At 35.4% G+C, this 21,270-nt stretch overlaps 1 protein-coding gene and 1 long non-coding RNA gene across 8 annotated transcripts in view; both read left to right on the top strand.

Annotated features, from left to right (window-relative positions):
- Positions 1-21,270, top strand: part of lilli (AF4/FMR2 family member lilliputian) — a 121,071-nt gene that overhangs the window by 20,138 nt on the left and 79,663 nt on the right. The window lies entirely within an intron of this gene.
- Positions 5,877-21,270, top strand: part of LOC149269904 (uncharacterized) — a 50,778-nt gene continuing 35,384 nt past the window's right edge. Inside the window, exon 1 of the long non-coding RNA XR_016268951.1 lies at positions 5,877-11,519. This is a non-coding gene — a long non-coding RNA (uncharacterized LOC149269904). The remainder of the gene's footprint in view (positions 11,520-21,270) is intronic.

Below are 21,270 nucleotides of genomic sequence, written 5' to 3'. Positions count from 1 at the left end.
TGTTGTTGCCGTCAGTGATTGAAGTTTCTGCATGCAAAATGAAGTGTTAATCAGCATGTTTGCTGTTGTTGCTGTAAGAAGATAGAGAGAAAGAGAGAGACAGTATAATGAAATGTACTTTCATATGTGTGTGTGTGTATGTGTTTGGGAGAGAGTGTTTCGCATTGCGAAATAAAACTACAGTTAACTGCTTACAGTGCCGTAGTTTGGGCAGCTGTTGGACGGGTGCCAAACGGTCGTTCATAAAATGCTGAAAACGAGTAGCCAAACGAGATGCGTAAAGTGTTTACACGAATTGCTGAATTTTAATTGCCTGCAATGGATGCTCTCAGGTCTAAGCTTTCATTATTATTGTTGTATTCCTGGAATGCTGAGAATAGATATGACAAATTATCGATTGAAGTGAACTGTAATGTTTTATAAAATTGAAAAAATCTGTTATGTAATTATAAGAGCATTTTTGGTGTAATATTTTAAATTACAAAATTTATATAGAGTGTAACTCAGTAATATTTTATCGATTAGATCTTTTTTTTTTTATTTATAATAATATTTTTTTGTAATTACTAATTATTATGAATATAATTGATAATGCTTTTAAATGACCAATAAAATGAATTAATGATGATTCAAATGATAGATCATTCTTCAATACAATAAGTGACTGAAAATTTAAAAGAATTATCTCTTCGATTAACAATAGTTTTGCTTTGAGTTTGATCTGTTTTGCAATAATAAGTCGCAAATCATTCTTATTTGAATTATAGTAGGATTTTCGTAATCCAATATCATATCATATCATATCATATCATATCAAATATCATATTTCTTTTGTAGAACATATGAATTCCAAGTCTAGTTAACATATTTTCCATGCTGAAATCCACATTGATCTAAATTTAACTTGTTACAAATTGACTAAACTCCTTTTTATTGTAGATACAAAGTAACGCTTCGAACTTTCTTTCCACTCCACTCTGTATCGTCTCATTTATTATTCGTTGACCGTTGTCGGCATTGATGCAATTTCTTTTACCATTCATTGGCCAACAAGTTTCTCTAAAATTCAGTAAAAAGTTCTTACAAGCACACACACACACGTACATAGGTACATATACATATATATAGTTACCGCTATTTCGCATGCTGCACAACCTTCTCATAATTCACATTTGGAACAGTTTGTGAATTGGCAAACGTAATGCGAGAGCCACTGGCAAGGCACGGACATTCATTTTATACACTTTTGTATTGCAATTTCATTCGAGACATAGCTGTGTGAGTGTGTGTGTGTGTGTGTGTGTGTGTGTGTGTGTGCACGTGTGAGGGCAGCACTCACGCGTGGGCGGCAGGTGAGCCGTGAGGTTGAGCCGGCGCTGACGGCACATGTCTCTCACGTTCTCGTCGTCTCTCTGTCTGTCCGCCTCGTCCAATCGTCTGTTTTGGCGTGCAATGTGCAGTCGAGGACTTTGGCATTTTATTAAATTACGTGCCTCTCCCTCTTCCTCTCCTCACTTCTCTCTCTCCCTTTCCCGCTCCGCACATGGTCTGTGAGTGGCTCCAACTTTGTTATTCCCCACTCTCTTGCAGTTGTTGTTTTTGTGAGCGCGCGTTGAAAAGAAATGAAAATGTGTTAAAGTTTTTGGTTGCGGTTAACGATTCTCTCTGTGTGTGTGTTTGTGTGTGAGTGATTGTGGATGTTATCGGTGATAGGTTGCCAAGCAAATTGGTAAGCATCTTGATTCCAGTAGCTCGCAAACGACGATGTTTGTTATAATTCGTTAAGCTGGTAGTCGTGTGTCAATTCGATTGCGAAGTAATCGGAAATAGCGATAAGTGGTCGTAATATGCAAAACAAAGATCTTATCGATTTATTTGATATATCGAATCGAAAGAAGATAAGTGTAGATCGTGTTTCAAAGTGATGTTTAGTTAGAATAATGTAAATCAGGCTATCGATAAACGATAAGTTGCAGTATATAAAGCAGGCTATCGATAAACGATAAGTTATATAATACTATAGAGCTTAAGATTAAAAAATGCTCACCTGTAGCAAATAAAACAGGACAGAAAGAGTAAACAAATGTTGGATACATTTTCAAAGCTTATCGATTAATCAAAGTTGTTTTACAATCATCACCATTGAAGTGAAATTGCAAACTCAACAGAATGTTCTGTGACAATTACGGCAATGATAAAAAAAAATGAAAAGAAAAAAGACAATATGAGGGGAACAATGTAAATGAGATATGCTTTGAGAGCGAGCACGTATGAAAGCAAACAGTCGGGCCTACAAAAGCAAACAAAACGTGCAAAAATGTTCATAAAACGAGACCAAAAGCAACAACAACAACAACAACAACAACAATACTACAACGACGATGAAAGATAAGAAACAAAACCCAAAGTATAGAGCCAAGTAACAAGTCAGTCAGTTGTCTTATCGGGTCAAAAACTCGAAACGCAATGCTTATCAGGCCAGCAGCAATCGTTACCTCTCTCATCACACACACTCTCTCTATATATATTTCTCTTTCTCTGTTGCTCTGTCTCTTTCGCTCTTTGCTCGAATTGCTATTCACAAATTAATCAGCGTCAAAAGTTGGACTATCAGGCAGATGAAACGTGCGCCAGCTCAAAAGCTGCTTATAGCATAGAGATTATTATTTATAAGTTGGTTAACTTTTTGAATGCCAGGCTTGTCATCATCATCATCATTATCATCATTACCATTACCATTATTATCAGCATTCAGCATCGCCATCATCAACATCGTCATCATCTCTGCTAGCCAAAATTTGATTTCAATGTGCGCGGACAAACGAAATTCGTTTCATGAAATTTTTCTACTGATTATGTTTATGATAAAGCTGATAATAATGACGCCGTTGACAGGCGCTGAGGCGCAGTTAATCAAATTGTTTGCTAAAGAGTAGTTCAAAGAGCACTACATACAAACACACACACACACACAGAGAGAGAGAGATAGAGAAAGAGACGGAAATACGAAAATATATTGAGTATACGACACGTGGAGCTCTGGCTAGCTTAATGGCTAAATGTGTGAACTGAGGAAATTAATACACAGTGCCACAAAAAAGTTTCAGGTAATCGATATATGTATAGGGCCTAACACGTTTAATAACAATCAAGTAATTTATAAGCGGATTATCGATAAACGATTATTGCTTGGCATACTAAGCGCGAGGGAATTGTATATTCTTATAGTTTAATAAGTAACGGAGTTTTATTGTGTGTGAAATTTTTAGCTAATTGTATTTCACCCCCGAGTGATTATCGATTAATTAATTACATGTTTTAGTTTATCATATGGAAATGGTTTATTGATTTTTCTTGGATAGATATATTGCAATTTAAATAGTTTATAGTTTCATTTTCATAAATATGTAATAAATTAGGTTTCAAGAATATATAAGATCTAAAGTTATCGATAAGTCGATAGATTTTTTGCGGCTCCTCATTTATTCATTATAAATTTTCATTTCGAACATAATTATCAATTAAATTTGATGATTTACACTAATTGGGTAAGTTATCGAATGCCTGTTATCGATTAATTGTATAATGAGCTAACTGAACATAATTATGCATGAGCTGTAACTATGAAGCAACCGCGCCATGGCAATACAATAATGTAAATCATATTGCCTCTACCCTGATTTATATAGGTATATATGCAATGTAGATGTATGTATGTATATGTAGACTCTTATCGGTGGCATGCCAGATTCCGGGTACTGGTTGCGAGGCATACGCTCAATTAGAGCGCCAAAACCGAAGCGTAACTGCCGCCAATGAGGCTATAAAATATCAGCAGCCAAGCGACCAGCACATAAACAAAACTTCAAAGGACACCAAGTGGTGGGCGGGCTGAGGGCTGAAAGAAAAGGGAAGTAAGCCATGCAGAGAGAGAGAGAGAGAGAGAGAGAGTACTCGCTGTGCCGAAAAGAAACTGCCACTTAAAGCGAACAAAAAAGAAAAAAAAAAAAAAACAAAGGGAATTCCAATGAAAGCCAAAGACAGTGGAATAAAGGGAAGCAGCGCCAAGGACGCAGGACGACAGTATATATATATATATATAACATTGTATTTGCGTGTGTGTGTGTGTGTGTTTGGCGACGAGGACAACTTTAGCGTCGAGGACAACGACGCTAGCTCAAAAGCAATGATGATTTATGTACGAGGCCAAGTCGGGAAATGTTACTGGACTTGCAATGGCGCACAGGGAGGTGGAGTGGCAGCGGCTTGGGTCTGGGCGGTTGGGCGTCTGTGTGGCTGGCCGGGTAGGTGGGTGGGGCGTTACTTGAGTATTCATGCAATTTCTGGGTTATAGCCGCCATTAAACTTGCCTGCCACCCCCAACTGCCAACTCCTAGCCCAGCCCACGCGACACGAAGCTAAGCAGATAACTGAAGAAACAGAGCAGACCCAAAAGCCAGCCAGAGCCAGCAGCAACTCCCCTATCTGGTTGCCACAGACAGCAACAGACGTGCAACATGGCCATGCAACTTGCAACTGGCAAAGATGCAAAAGACTCTAAACTTGGCGCTCAACTAGACTTGACGCAATATGCCAGGCTCGCCCTGTCCTGCCCTGCCCCGCTCCCTTCAGCCAGCTGGCTTTCCCTCTGACGTCTGTTACTAGGCCTCACTTAGTTCTGCTTTTGCATTTGGAAATTGCATGCAATGTGTGCAAGTGTGCGTGTGTGTGTGTGCGGTGCAACGGTTGACAGTTCAATGTTGCATTTCAAAGTAAAAGGAAAGGCGGACGTGTGTGTCCTGCATGCGACTGTGTGTGTGTGTGTGTGTGTGATTGTGTGTTTGTGTTTTCTAGTTGAAGCGTTTTAGGCGCTCAACTTAAAAGCGTGTGGGCCACATTAGAAAAGCTCAAAAGAAAACAACGTTTGCTGAATGCGGAGCCAAATGAATGGTTAGAGAAAAGGGCAAAATTCCAGCTCTATCCTAGCAGAGTCCTCGGACGGTGTGTGTGTGTGTGTGTGTGTGTGTTTTTGCAGGGATTTAGCCGCAAAAGTAGCGCCAAACGAGCGAAGTCAAGTTGAGTTGTTTTGAAGCATCTGTGCGGAATTGGAATTTTAATGTGCACAATGTGAGGCAACACATTAGGGGCGTGGCCAGCTGAGAGGGGGGCCCGAAGAATGGGGTGTGTAAGCCAAGAATAGATGCTTTTATTGAACTGTTCGGGGCGAGAAATGATAGCAAACTTAATTAAAATTGAGAAATAAAGATTTACAGTTTGCCATAGGTTAAAACATAAATGAGAATATAAATGTATATGTGTGTTTAAAATACTGATTTAATAAGAAAATAATATAATATAGTAATATTAAATTCATTATATAATATGATAATATGATAATATATTATATATATAATATTAACAAAGATATTTTATTGAATATTGATTATAAGGATTTCAATTAAATATATTTTTAAGATTATATAAATAAAAAAAATTAATAAAAATAAAATACAATTATATTGGAATGTATATACATATACATATATAACATTGTAAAATATATCATATATATGCAAAAGGAATTTAAAGAAAGTCAGTAATTATAGAACTTATTAATAACTATTGAGGAGTTTTAGTTCATTAATATAAATATTTAGATTATTTCTTTTAAACTATTATTTTGCATTCAAAAAAGGATTGAAATAGAATGTATGTAAATATAATTTTATGATAGGTATTAAGAGGTTCTATTATATAGAAAAACGTGAATATTGAGAAATAGTTCATAAATATATATTATATTTATATATAAATTTCATGATATCGGAATATTTATTTCGATATATGTGTGCATATATTACACAATATATATTCGTTATATATAATAAAAAAAAAAAAAAATAATAATAATAAAAAATTTATTCACTTCACAAGAGCATAAAAACAGGTTAATCTACGAATAATTTTAATGTTCAACATGTTTGAATCAAAATTGCTCTATTAATTCATTGCTTTCATCATAGATTTTTATATGACATCTATAAATACATATATGGTCCATACTATGTATATTTAAAAAATATTATTTTTGACTGATTTGAAGTATTGATATCTATTGACAGATATTCCATAATAATTCAATTTTGCGAATATTCGTTAGAAAAACTTCAAGAATTTTATATGCCTATAGCTGGGGTACAAGGACATTTTTGCATACAGGGAAAGCTGCTTAAATTTTCATGAAACATACAGTAAATACAATTTTATATGTATTTTGTGGCTTGTCTCTTTGTTGAAACTGAAGAAGCTCTTGTTTACAGTTCTAAATACAACTTGTTTATCAAGTCAACAATTTGCTTTAACTAAATCAATCAAAGCACTATTAACACTATATCTGCGACAATATATTCTTTTTTTTCTCTTTTCATTTTTGCTTTGCTCTGCTTTTTCTTTCTGTGTCGCTTTGTTTTTGGTTTTTTTTTTTTTCGCAATTTGCTTCTGCTGCGGTTCATTAAACAAGCTTCTGGTGCTCGACACACTTTGCTTACTTAATTTATCAATACCAATTACACGCACACACACACACACTCATGCCCATATGCTCTCTCTATAGCCATCTCAGTTGAGCTTTTCTTCTCTCTCACTCACACTCTTGGCCGCTGGCGCTGTCCTTGTCTTGACTGCGTTTGAAAGCGCTTACATTGATTGATTACCTCGGAGGCGCGACTTTTGTTGCGTTTTTGCACGCGCGCGTTTTTAAACGCGAGCTTCCCTCTAGACACATGTGTGTGTGTGTGAGTGCGTGCGTGTGTCTTAATTGTTGTCAAGGTTGTTCTGCTGCTGTTGTTGTTGCGATTTGTTTTAGTTTATGCTTTGCTTGTATTGCCGCAAACATGTCTCGTTTTTCTTTTTTTGCTTTTCGGGCTTTTAGCAGTTTTTATACTCATTCACGAAAGTGAATCAGTATATTGGTTTTGTGCAATGTCCGTCTTGCTGTCCGTCTTGCTGTCCGTCTGTCCGTCTGTCCGTCCGTCCGTCTGTCCGTCTGTCCGTATGAACGCAATCTATTTCGGCGCTATTGAAGCTAGAGACTTGAAATTTGGAACACATACTCGTGTATATCTCCGATTTATAAAGTGTTAAAATTTTCCCGATCCGCCCACTAGGGGCGTGGCAAATCGGAAAATGCATTTTCCGATATACCAGAAATCATGTTTGTTGAAGAGCTAGAAAGCTGAAACTTGGTATGTAGGTCCGCGTTGACCACCCAAGATCACGAGCTATGGCGGATATATCTACGCCCATTGGGGGCGTGGCAAATCGGATAAAACTGTATCTCCTAAAGTTATAAACCTAGAATGCTGAAATTTTGCACGTCAGCTAATGGTATGATTCTATAAAGTGTGAAGATAAATTATAAGTCTACGCCCGTTGGGGGCGTGGCAAATCGGACCTGAAGATATAGTGATTTTTTAAATTCTCCTATATTTTGGACACTATTGATGGCAGAGACCTCAAATTTTGTATATATACTCGGACTGATCACCCAAGACCAAAAAGTTTTGTCGGATATATGTCCGCCCACAGGGGGCGTGGCAAACCGCAAAAGTTTTTATCTCCTAAAGTATAATAGCTAGAAGCTTCAAATTTGGATAGTTGAGTTACTGGTAGCCTCCTCTATCGATTCCCCAAAAATAATTTTTACGCCTCTTTAGGGGCGTGGCATATCGAAAAGTACCCTGTAATTTTCACATTTTTTTAGGGTAAGCATTCAAACTTTGCAGTTAGGGTAACGTTATCTCTTTCTAAAAACTGACCAAAAATGAGGTGTCTACGCCCAGTTGGGGCGTGGCAAATCGGAAAAACCTGTATATTCTACAGTATTAGAACGAAACTTAACTACTAAATTGTTGATGGGATGTGAATGAGTATTCCGCAGTCGGTAACGCCCGACTGCAACGTTCTTACTTGTTTTTTTTCTCTTTTTATTTTGCCTTCTGTTACCTTTTCCTTTTTTTTTTGTTCATGCTTCAAAAGTTTTCAACTGTGATTTGGCCTAATGCAATTTGGTAGCTGCTTTTGTTTGTCTTTGGCCTAAATTTTGTGCTCTCGCCCATTGTTTTGTCTAATTCGTGTTGTTGTTTCAGTTTGTTGATTTGATTTTTCCAATGGTTTTTCAGTTTTCTTTTTGCCATGTGGGCCATCTGGCGCATCTATTTTGACAGCTGTCAACTTTTTAGTGTTGTAAAACAAGCCGCAATAGAATTCAATTTTTTCCCAATCGAAAACTAATATTTATTGCTGGCCGCTCTTTGCGATTCTCATGAATTTCACTTTGGCTAAATTGTTAACAAGCAATTTATTATCTAGTTGAAATTACTTTTAATTGTTTTTGTATTGTGTGCGTGAGCGCAAGTAATACAACAACGACAACAACACAAAAATCAACAATAAATAAATGGAGCACATGAAACAAGGTCAGAGCGAACGAGAAGTGCGAAAGTGAAATAAATGTTTCGAATCCGAAATGCAAAAATACAACTTGAACATGAAAATGAAAGATGTGTATACAGACATGTATACATATATACATAATATATATGCATACATATTGACATATGTATATACCTGATAAACCGCTTATGGATCTACAAAATAATCAAATTATTGAAGCATGCTAAAGAGCTCTTCTGCTGAGTGCATAACTTGAAGAAAATCAGACAGCTACAATCAGCATAATATTTATGATCATTATTATTATTATTAACTACCATCGGTATTAATATTATCATTATCAGTGTGTTTGTAGCATTGGCGATGCATATGTTGTCATCATTATTATCTATATTATTATCATATTTATGATCTATAAAAAAATACAGCATTGCGATAGGAGATCATGATGTCATCATGATAACTATGAATATTGATTAATATTGTGATGATCGTAGACGTAAGAACTAGTAGAGCACGTAGTAGGAGTCCATGTTAAGAGACTCGGAGAGACAGAGTGAAGTATAGAGAGAGAGAGTAAGAGAGAACTAGATGGGGACAGAGACGCAGAGAGATATTGATAGAAAGAGAGAGAGAGAGAGAGAGGGCATAGGACTAATTGATAGAGATACGGATAGAAAGAGAGATAGAGATAGAGGGAGAGATAGAGATAGAGATAAAGATAGAGATAGAGATAGAGATAGAGATAGAGATAGAGATAGAGATAGAGATAGAGATTGAGATTGAGATTGAGATTGAGATTGAGATTGAGATTGAGATTGAGATAGACAGATAGATAGGGATAAGAAAAGGGATAGGGATAGTAAGAAAGAGCGATGAGACGGAGTTCTCCAATAGCTACTCAACTTTTTTTTTTACCTACCTCAATTGATAGTCAATATTAAAATTAGTCCTGATTATTATAAATTAGGTACTATTTAATATTATTAATATTGATTATAATTATTAATTTCGTCTAGATTTAGGAGATGTTAGGATATACCTTAAACATTGCTGTTTTGATTCTTCTCACAATAAAAAACTGGAACCTCTAACCAATTTGCCTAATTTTAATGGCTTTAGTAGAGTATAAAAATGTGGTTGACCTTGTTGTTATTGTTGTTGCACACGCAGTTTGATCAATAAAATTTAAAATAGAGCAAAAAATGAGTGCACAGTGGAGAGCTGGCAGAGGGCAGAGTGAAGTAAGAAAAGTTGTTGGAAAATGTAGAAATGACAAATGAAAATATATAATTGATAGCAATGATTCAATTTTCTTTCCATTCCTGAATTTTATAGACTAAAATCAGCACATTTGCATTTGTGCATAAAGCTTCAGGCAGATACAAATTTTTATCTATATTTTGTATCTATATCTATGTATATGTGTATTTAATTCAAAGTAGTAAAAAGAAAACGAAATTCCAGTTAAAAATTTGGGTCGACAAAGTCCAAGGCAAAGTGAATTTGGTTTTTGTTTTTGCTTTTGCGTGAAACTCGGGCGGGCTCTTTATAGCTGACTATAGCTATAGCTGTTCATATAGCGCCTATATCTGGGCGATTGTGTATATACATAGCTTCTGTGTTTTTATTTGCACTCGCTGATAAGTTGTCAAAGATTGCGAGTTTGTGTCCCAGGCGCAAACACACACACACACATGCACACATATATGTACACACGTATTATACAATCGCTTATCAGTTTGTGGTTACGAAAAAGAAAAATGTTTAGATTGAAATTGCTTATAGAGATACTATATATATATTATATATGTATGTTTGTTTGTATATAGGTCTATGCATTTGTGTGTATGCATAATCTAAATGGGTTCAACTGAAAGCACATGTACCAAACCACATTCAGTTCACTAGAATACCATTTAATTGCGGGTTAACCGCAAAACTCTATATAATAGCGCCCACAACTGGTTCTCTTTTTATTTTATATATATATGTATACATATATATATTCTTTATATTCCCTTGCTGACTTTTTATGATATCTGTCTATCTTTTTCACTTTTTGCATTTGTCTTTTTTCTTTTGGGCATTTATTTTATTTGTTTTACTCAGTGTTATTTCATTTTTTTTTTGCATGCCCTCTTTTCGCTGATTTTTTATAACTTTGCATTCTTTTTGACCAAATAATTGGTTTAATTAATGACAGGCTATGTTTTTATTGCTCATATCAGCTTGACAAAATAAACATTTATTTACCTTATAATGTATAGTATTTGTATATACATACATATATATTTATGTTTTTTTTTTCTTTAAATAGCTGTTTATGTTTCAACTGCTGGTGGAGTGAATTATAGATGTTGCTTCAGTTAGCGATAGAGCTCTACGACTAGTTTATAATATTATAAATAGTATTTGTATAAATTAACTAGATTTATTAAAATTTATTTTTATTTTTTTTTTTTTTTTTTAAGTGGAAAGCAATTTTTTATTGTTTAGTTGAGTTTATATATTGTTAATATAATTAAATGTTTTGTGGGTTATTTTATAAATGAATAATCAAGAAATGACTGCATAATGATAAATATATTTATAGATTTAACTATGGAGTAGCTTAATAGTGATTCATTTGTGGAATACATACATATATAGTTATAGCTAGTTCTACCCCACATGGGGCGTTGTTACAATATATTATATATTAGCTCAAACTTGTGTGGTTTTATCCGATTTATAATGTACATACGTTTGTTTATAATTCAATTCAATTCAATTCAATTCATAGATAAGATTGGGAGTTATTCGAAAAATTGTGTGAAATAGAGTTGCTTATTTGTTATTTTGAGACTCTATATACATACATAATATATAAAATCAATTAATATAATAATGAAAGTAGGCTTTCGTATTATCCTCATTATCCGTACAACTTTCATTATTGGACAGTTTGGAAATAAGTTTTAAATCCCAATTAAAAATTACTCTTAAATAGAGACAGCTGCCCTTAATTCAAACCAGTTTTTCATAGCGATGCAGAGGAATTGGAACCAAGATAAAGAAAAAAGGTATTAAAATATTATATCTATTGCAACACAGTTGCAGTTCTATAATTTTATACATAACAAAATTAGTTACTTTGGTGAAAAAAGGTTAACATTTTGATTGGCTCTACCAATAAAATAATGAAATAAACGCAAAGCGATTTGCGTCATCAACTGCTAATTAAATATGCATTTTTTTTTATCAGACTTTACATAACAACATCGAACGAAGTTCCTTTCACTAAGCGCATAAGAGGGGGAGAAAAAAAAAATTAAAATAAAATAAAAATGCAAAAAAATGCTAAATAAATTTGCATATTGTTGGGTCTTAGATATTATATTAGATAGTGATATATATATAATAAATAATATATATGTTAGATATATGTATGTATATAGGTATATCAAAGAGTCCGCGTAGAAACCCCCGATTGTGTCACGAGGTTTTTATTTTCTATATGAATATATATATATATATTTTTATATTTTTTATGCCCATTCACAACAGTGAAATGAGAATATGGGTTTTTCGCACTTCATTGGCTTGAATGAGTATTGTGCAGTCAGTTAAGCCCGATTGCAACGTTCTTACTTGTTTAATATTAATATTAATATTAATTAATTTCTTTTTTACTCTTATCTCTTTGCAGGTGAGTCAAGAGCGCATTTCTGAATAGATAAACGACTTTCTCGCCGCAGCGTGAGTGTTAAGTAGTCTCAGTTTTATAATTCATACCCCCATAATATACACGTACATATACAACATATGTATTTATATATATGATGCCTGAGTTTATAATTCCAATTGCTGGTCGTTCAAGCGAAAGTTATGTGCGAGTCGGTGAGTTCCGTTGCGTGTTGCATTGATAAAGCAACTTGACTGGAAATTTATGACGAGTCACTAAAAATCGACTTGAGGAAAATTAAGAAGGGGGCTAAAAAAAAAAAACAACACTGAAAATTTTAACTGCGTGCGAAAAGTCGGTGTTGGTGCCGTTGTGAGTGGGTAGATAAAACATTGACATTGTCTTACGCGCGCGCGCGCGAGATCCAAAATGAAAAGTGTAAAATGGAAAATTTTATTATAGATTTCACTTTTTGCGAACCCAAGCACCAAGCACCCCCTCGTAGCTGTCGTAGCTCATTTCATTCTCTACAAGCCATAGAAACAAACAAAAGCTTAAAGAGTACGAGCCGCATTCGCTCACCCGATGACGTTTATGGCATTTTTCTGACCCGGACTTGGAGCCGGACCCGGGCCCGGCCCGTGTTTGAAAACTGACGACGCTGCTTATTAAAAGGGTCGCCGCATTCTTTAGTCTGCAATCCGCCAGCGCTCCCTACCACCCATTCTATCTCTCTCTCTCTCTCACTCTCTCTCTTTCTCTTTCTCTATGTGCTGCTGTGCTGACACTGTCTCTGCCGACACTCATCAACCTTCGACACATAAATGTCGACCTTCTCTTAACAATTTTAATGCCCTAAAGCGGGGCGTGTGTCTTGACAATCTGGTCAACAAGTTTGTTATGCTTGGCGTAAACATTGTAGCGTTTATAAGTTGACATTCGAATCAAGTGCTATCATGTTCATTTTATTTAAAGAACCGTTATGTATAATATAAAACACGAGCAAAATATTTTATAAAAGAGCTTTAGTTGGATAGCATAAAAGTATTTTCTTCTTGGATAAACCTTAAAATTGTTCGATACATTTATCGATTTCAATTTCGTTTCTGTTGCAGATCTATAACTTTAGATAGTAGAAGATTGATTCTTTAAATTTAGTAGTAGTAGTAGTAGTAGTAGATTTATATTTTTATTTGGATAATATATTTTTTATTAAGCTGAGAATATTGATACAGAATATTTTTACATATTTCTATTTTTTATGTAAACCTAGATTTCTTGACGTAATAATGCAGTTTACATTTATCGATAAATTATATAAATTTATTGTACTACTGCTACTTTTTGATGTTGTCTTCTATATTTATTCAATTTTAAATTTGCCTGAATAATAAGTACTCTCTTACATACTCGAATGATATAACTTTGCTCCTATATCTCTTATCGATATATATATTTAAAAAACATATTGCTCTTCTACAGTTTTCTTTCCTTTATAAGCACAAGCTCCACTTTCTTGTTCTTGTTACAGTTCCATTTCCACTTTGATTGAGGCTCTTTGCTTATCTTTCATCTATATGATATTGTTAACGCTTGAAACCCTATATATCTGATATTCAGTTTTCTAGCTCATTCTCACTGTCTTCCACATACACTTGGCGCTTCATGAAGGGCATTTAACCCACAATTTGGCTAAAAGCAAAAGAAACACTTAACCAATTCTTGTTGTGTCATCAACTTTGACCTTTTCAACAGGCTGTACTCCAGAAAAGCTTTATTTTCATTCATCCCCCTACACCAATCACACACAGTCTTTCTAATTTTCGCTCCCTTTCTCTCTCCATCTCATTCTCTCTCTCTCTCTCTCTCTTCCTCTCCCTCTCTGTCTGGCTGTGCTTGTTCAACATTGTTCATCACACGCACAGGCCAAGCAGTTTGACAGTCATTGGGTTTCACTTTTCTTATGTACACACAATATGGGCACCGTCTCTCCCTTGCCCATGCCACATGCCACTTGTTTGTGGCTCTTATTGTTTAACTGGCAATGATTAATGTTCTTCGACAGCAAGCAGAATATATCTTTGTGTGTGTGTGTGTATGTGTGTAGGCCGTCTCCGTTTAGGCCAAGTGGTGGCATTTCTTTCTGTCAATGACCTAGAAATCATTTTGTTTTCGTGCAAAATATCCGTAAATCTGACGAAGTTGTAATTCGAATCTTTCTTTCATTTTTTTCGCACGATTAAATAACCTGGATTTATTAATTAATGAGAAGCGCATAGCGAGGTATTTAGCTGAGATTAAGTCGAGAGTTTATATGTATTATATCAAGTTAATTCAATTTATATAGAAAACCAATTCAAAATACATATAATGAAATCATTTTTATATGAGTAAAATATTTGGAGGATGCTGGAGAACAAAAGTACAAAAAATAAATAATAATATATATATATATATATTTATAAAAATAAATAATATTGTATTCATTTGCAACTAAATTAAAATAACTAAAAAATTAACGGCATTAAAAATATATATGCATAAATAAAATGTATATATAAATACAAATATTTTTAATGAAAAGAAACCCCAATTAAATAAAAATTAAATTTAATTGAATTTAAAATTATATTAAATAAATAAAATGCAAAAAATAAAATTAAAAAGGAATTTTTATAAAATAAAATAGATTAAAATATTGAATAAAAAGAAGCAATATTTTAAATAATAAAATAAATAACAAAAAAAAAAAAAAAAAAAAAAAAAAAAAACATTAACAATATATACAGTTTGTTCTTTAAGAAAAGGAAACACAACACTGTAAAATATACATATATACGCTATTTCTTTAGAAATTTCTGACTAAGAAGTTAAGAAGTATTTACTCCTTATGTTTTGCCTTTTTTTAGTTCCATATTCCCCATATAACTTTCAAATCTGATTCATTTTTACTTATTTATTTTATTTATTTTTTTTTAATTGATTCATCTGAAGTAACGGGAACTGAATGATTAACTCATACATGATCAGATGTAGAAATGTGTATAAGTAGCCATATATATATATATATATATATATATATATATATATATATGCAGATATGTTTGATGATGTAGAAATCATGTGATTCAGATCTGTCATAAAGTGAGTTTCAGCTTAAACCTAAATTATATTGCTTATTTAACCTATTTATTATGATATAATGTATAGAAGAACATACTGCTGATCTCGCTTCAACCAATCAGGCCCTTCCTCAACTTTTATACCACTTACGTATATACATATATATGTATGTGTGCGTATTATTATCAACGCATTTGCAGCACAGACTCATTTATTGCACTGCCTGCAGCCACGCCCACTATACGAGCTGCCTTCTGCATAATAAGTACAAGCTTTAGAAGGTAGCGCAGCAGAGTAGAGAGAGAGAGAGACCTTATATTTTTATTATTACATAGTACACTCATATTTGATTTTGTTTTTGTTTTTTCTGTTTTTATACCCTGAACCCATTGAAAATGGGAAATCAGGGTATAATGGTTTTGTTGAAATGTATGTAACAGGCAGAAGGAGGCGTGGCAGACCCCACAAAGTATATATATTCTTGATCAGGGTGACGAGCTGAGTTGATTTGGCCCTGTCCGTCTGTCTGTCTGTCCGTCTGTCCGTCTGTCCGTCTGTCCGTCTGTCCGTCTGTCCGTATGTTTGAACGCGTCGATTTCCGAAGATATAAGAGCTAGAGACTTCAAATTTTTTGTAAAATGTTCGTAATTACAGCGCGGATATCGAGTTTATCATTAAAATTCGATAACTCATCCCGATCTTTTTTTATCGATGAAAAACCTTATCGAAAACCAGTTATAAAATTATATCTTCTACACCTTTATTGCTAGAGTCTCCAAATTTTGAATGTATGCTTATATGCAATTTATACAATTTCGGTTTTTGTTAAAATTTACCCCCCACCTCTAAATTCACCCCCTCACCCTCACTTTTGTAAAACGCGTATTTCAAATACTAGAGACTTGTGCTTTGGCAATTACATGCATATTCATGTTATAATCATAATCTGAAAGTTTCATGAAGATCGTACGTCCACAAAAAAAGTTATTAAACAATTAAGTTCTCATAGTAAGCGCACACTGCAGCCCATGCGTGTTTATGCGTGGGTGCTTGTATGTGTATGTGTTTGTGTATGTGTGTGTGTTTCTTGTGTAAGCTGAAAGACGCGAAAAATTATTGAAATAGCTAGCACTCCAAGGGTTCAGGGGATCTCGTAGTCGAGCAGTCTCGACTAGAGCTTTCTTACTTGTTGCTTTTTGTTTGTCTTTGGCTTTGATTCTGTGCGAGGCGTCGCGTCGTTTGTCTTATGTGAAAAACCTGCCTCAAGGTTATTGGCTTCTGCTTTTGGCCCCGAGAAGCGTAGCCAAAAGAGAGCGAAGCACAGCAAAAAGCAAAAGAAATGAAAACAAAATTTCTCCATTACATGATGAGACGGCGATTTCTTGTTGTTATTATTATTGTTGTTGTTGTAGTAGTTGCTTTTGCTGAGCTCAGCTCGTTTGGCTTTAATAGACATTCGACCGACTGAAACTTATCGAGTTCATTATCTTTTATAAATGTATGTGTATATGTATATGTATATATTTATATATGTATATATGTTGGTTCGTTGTAGTAGCTTCGTCTCGTTTAATATTGGGGTCAAGGATTTTCATAATTTCGACTGCCACAAAAAGAACATTGTTGTTAGCCGCTCTTATCTAGCCGTCTCTTTCTGGCCTGCACTTAATTTACATATGTATGTATGTGTGAATTATGAATGTTTTTAACGGCATGTATGAAATTTCGGTTCTGGCCTTTTTGTTTTCGTTTATATATTCGCAATATATGTTTAGTCGTGGGCTAAATGCAAAGTGTTGAAAATGATGTGGCATAAAGGTGAAATCAGGTGTGCTGCTGCTGCTGCTGTTGCTGCTGCCGCTGCTGCTGCTGCCGATGCCGTTGAAAATTCCACAATGATTATGACATGGCTCGGAATTTTTAATGTTGACTGAAAGCAACAGTAAATGGTATGCAGTGCAGCGAATGGATAGGTGGAAGGAGGCGGGGAAGAGGGAGACAGATAATGAGGATGAGAGATGGAGTGCGTAAAAGTAGCAGAATAAGAAACAGAGAGAGAGATAGAGGGGCGGATTTTAAAACAAGTTAAAAGTTTTTGAGATGACAAAAAGAAAGATCAAGAGAGAAAGGCAATGAAAGAGAGTGAGTGTGTGAGAGTGTGACAGAGAGGGAAAGAGGAATTTAGCGGGAGAGCAGGAGGAGGGGTAGAGATTGAGTGACAGATAATAGAGCAATGTTAAGGAGATGAAGATACACTGATGAGATGATAGACAGAAAGAGAGACACAAAGTTATATTGCGCGAGATAGAGAAAACAATATAGAGAAAATAATGCAAGAGCGACTTAGAGAGGTAGATTGCCGTGAAGTGAGTGAGAGAGAGAGAGAGAGAGAGCGCGAGATATGTGGATAGAGAAAGATAGAGAGAATCAACGATTAATAAGGAGAGGTTAAGTGAAAGATATAGCGCTGTATAGAAAGAGACAATGAGAAATATAATAGGAAAGAGACGGAGTAGAAAAAGATGGATATATATATATCGAAAAAAAACTTAGTAGTGAAACAGTTCCATATATTCCATATGCTCAATTATGTGTATATATTTCATATTATTAATTTTTAAATCATATAATTTATAAACTTTATACACACACACCTAATTAGTATTTGAAACTTTCTTCCATTTTGATACAAATCTGGTTTTAATTATGAAAACGTCTCAATTGTTGTTTTTTTTCCTGCTTTGGCGAGTCTGCTTGCAATTAAAACTGTAAATCACAGCTGAGTATCTTTGCTTAGCCAAAGAGTTCACTCAATTAGGCGGTCGATTCCCTCACCTTCTCTCTCTCTCTCAGTATCCGTCTCGTTCGCACTTGGGCGCAACTTGCAAGTGGAAGCTCTCAGCGCTTTAATCAAAACCGCAGCGGGCTGGCGCTGCTTTTCTTCTCATTCGCATTCTTGGCTGTAGTTTTGCTTTTGCTTTTTATTTTCTTTCGCGCTTGTTCCTATACAACTTTGGTTGCAAATGGAGAAACTTGCAGGAGAATTTCATGCACAACTTTCAGTCAACAGCTGCTTGTTACTTACCACATATATATGTATGTATGTATGTATATGTATATACGTACATACCCTGGCGCTACCTACTTGGCTGCCTCTGCGCCCCTGGTGCGCCTCTTCAGTTTTGTCCAGTTTGTGACTTTCAACTTCTTTAACCACTTAGAATCATCAACTTGTTTTGCCTGCTACTTTTTTTCTCTTACCCTACAAATGCATATACATATACATATATATGTTTGTGTATGTTGTATATGTTTTTGCCTTTTAGTTGCAGTTGCTTTTTACAAAAGTTTAATTTGCTTCAGCAACACCAACAACTAGTGCAAGAAGCTGTAAATGTTGCTACAGTTTGAAGCCGCTGGTCAGCATAATAAAATTTACAGTTTGGCAGTCTCGGACACACACACACACACACTTGCTTGCAATTTATTCGCATATGGCAACGCACTTATAATGAACTTAAAACGAAGTAACCGACAAGAGGCGAAAGAGAGACAGACAGACATGCAGAGAGACGCAGACAGGCACAGCTCACAGCTGTAGAACACTCTGTAACACATTTCCAGCTGCGGCAGCGACGTTGGCGTTAGCGTTGGGCTCAACTGCTCCCAAAGCGTCGCGAAGCTGGCAGCGACGCCAGCTTCGTCACGTCAGCAGCAGCCGTGCGTCGGCACACGCTCTTTGGCTTGTGTTGTTGTTGTGTGATTCATTTTTGTTTTTTCGTTTTCTTTTGCCCCAAAAACTGTTTGACGGCTGCCTGCTGGCTCTCGTTCTATGCTTTGTCTGTCTGCTTGGCCGTTGCTCTTTGCTTCGCTTGTTGTTGTTTTTCTTCTTTTTTTTTTGTAGACAAATGAGCAAACGACAGCGGCCGCCAATGTCTGTTGCTACTGCTACTGCTGCTGTTGTTGACACTGATGACAGTTTGCCGTAAATAACAGCAGCAAAAAATGAAAATAAAAGGCGATAGCAATAACAGTGTGTGGCGCCGCGCTCCCTTTATCTTATGCCTACTTATGCAGCCAGCAGTGGGACAATTAAGTAAATACACATACATATGTGTGCATGTGTGTGCATTGATGTACGTGTGTACGTATGTGTGCAGCTATGACTTTGACTTGTGCCCTTAATGAAATTTTAGCTATGGCATTAGCTGTGGATCTTATTTGTATGTTAAGCATGTGCAAAAATGTTATGTTAGCAGGGGAAGAATAACGTGTGAACGGGAGAGAGCGTGAGTGTAGAGAGCTTAGGAACAGCATTGCTGTGGAGATTTTTTGCTTCTTACGCTATGAACTGTTATTTGTTCTTATTAGTTTCTTATTAGCTTAAGTACATTTAAGCTGTTGCATTTTAGTGCGCTGTTCATTAACAGAAATAATAATGTAAATAACCTGGTTATTTATTTAACTTTTGACTTTCCTTTTTATGTAATTTTTTGCAAATATATTTACTTGCCAGCGTGGATTTCTCCCAGGCATGATGAATATACATATGTATTTATGTATGTGCATATATACCTGCTGCGATATACAATCCCCCAAATCTTGTAAAAGTAGGAAAAAAATTACAAAAATATACTAAAAACAACCAATTAAAAAGTCATCAAATTGCTCAACGGCAAAGCTCCCAAAGCGCAGGGAGTCCAGATGGCTGCTCCACTCGTGTATTTGGATATGGGTTGGCTTGGGTTGGGGGCCACCCACTCATCAAAGAAGCAAAATGACTTGTGCGGCTGGCGTTGAGGTAGTTGTTGAAAGAGCCCAAGGGAATCAAAATGCAAAACATTTGGCAACCCGTCGCGGCGACCTTATGTTGGCGCTCTTCAACACTGCAGAGAGCAAGGGGTAAGCGTGGAGGAAAGTGGGAGTGGTAGCTGAAGAGAGAGAGAGAGAGATAGAGAGGGAGAGAGAGAGAGAGAACAAGCCGGGGCGGCTGTCACTGAAAATTGTTGCTATTAGCCGCCGGCAGCCACATTTCGTCTGCTGCTGTTGCTGCTGCCTCTGTCTCTGCCTCTGCCGCTGCTGCTGTTGCTGCTGTTTGCCAAAGCTTGTTTCGTTTCAATGTTCCACTCTCTTCCCGTTTGCACTCTTCGCCTTTCTGCTGCGTCTCTCTCGCTCTCTTCCTGTGCATAAACAGACACAAAACTTCACATTGCCTGTGCGAGTTGTGTTTTGCTTTCCATTTTGTTGCTGTTGTTGTTGTTGCTCTTGCTCTTGTTGTTTTTGTGTGAGCGTTCGCTCCATTTGGCTCAAGTGTTGTTTGCTGTTGTTGCTTTCTTTTGAGTTACTTTTACAGTTTACAGTTATTTTCTATTTCTTTCATTTTTTTGCTCTTTTGTGTTGAACATTAAAAGTTGCAAACGGCAAATAAATGAAAATAAATATTGTGTGTTTGAAAACATTTATGTGTGTGTGTGTGTATGTGGAGTTTAGTGACACTTGCCAACACTGGGCGTGGTGTCAAGATTTTTTATATGCATAAAGTTCATGTCACATTGTTTGCTTCTAAATTGGCCTTATGCAATACATATATTAGTATTAGTAGAGGCACTTACTATCATCAGCCGACAAAGATTATCTATAATAATATACTAACTAATTTTCTGATCTAAAATTGTATATTGCGTTGGTTTTGTTTATGTTCACACTCTTACATACTTGGGTATTTTGTAACACTGGCACTAAAGCAATATCCAATACTACTTAAATGAAAGATAATTAATTCAATTATTAATCGAAATTCTGCTAATTTATGTATGATTAAATATGCATATTTTGCAACACTATATGTTAATAAGTGTGTTAATGGTAGAAAACTGTTTTGCAATCCTATGTGATATATAAATAATAATTAAAATAAATATAAAAGTAACACCCTCCCCCACACACTCCTGTTGAGCAACTCTCACATATGTTGGCTTAAATCAATTGAAATTTGTTTGCCTTATCTACTCAGGCAACACTCCATC

This window comes from Drosophila arizonae, chromosome 3 (genome assembly GCF_054131065.1).
Source record: "Drosophila arizonae isolate 15081-1271.41 chromosome 3, UAZ_ARI_1.0, whole genome shotgun sequence".
Lineage (NCBI taxonomy): Eukaryota > Metazoa > Arthropoda > Insecta > Diptera > Drosophilidae > Drosophila > Drosophila arizonae.
This window is presented reverse-complemented; position numbering and strand designations above follow the sequence as displayed.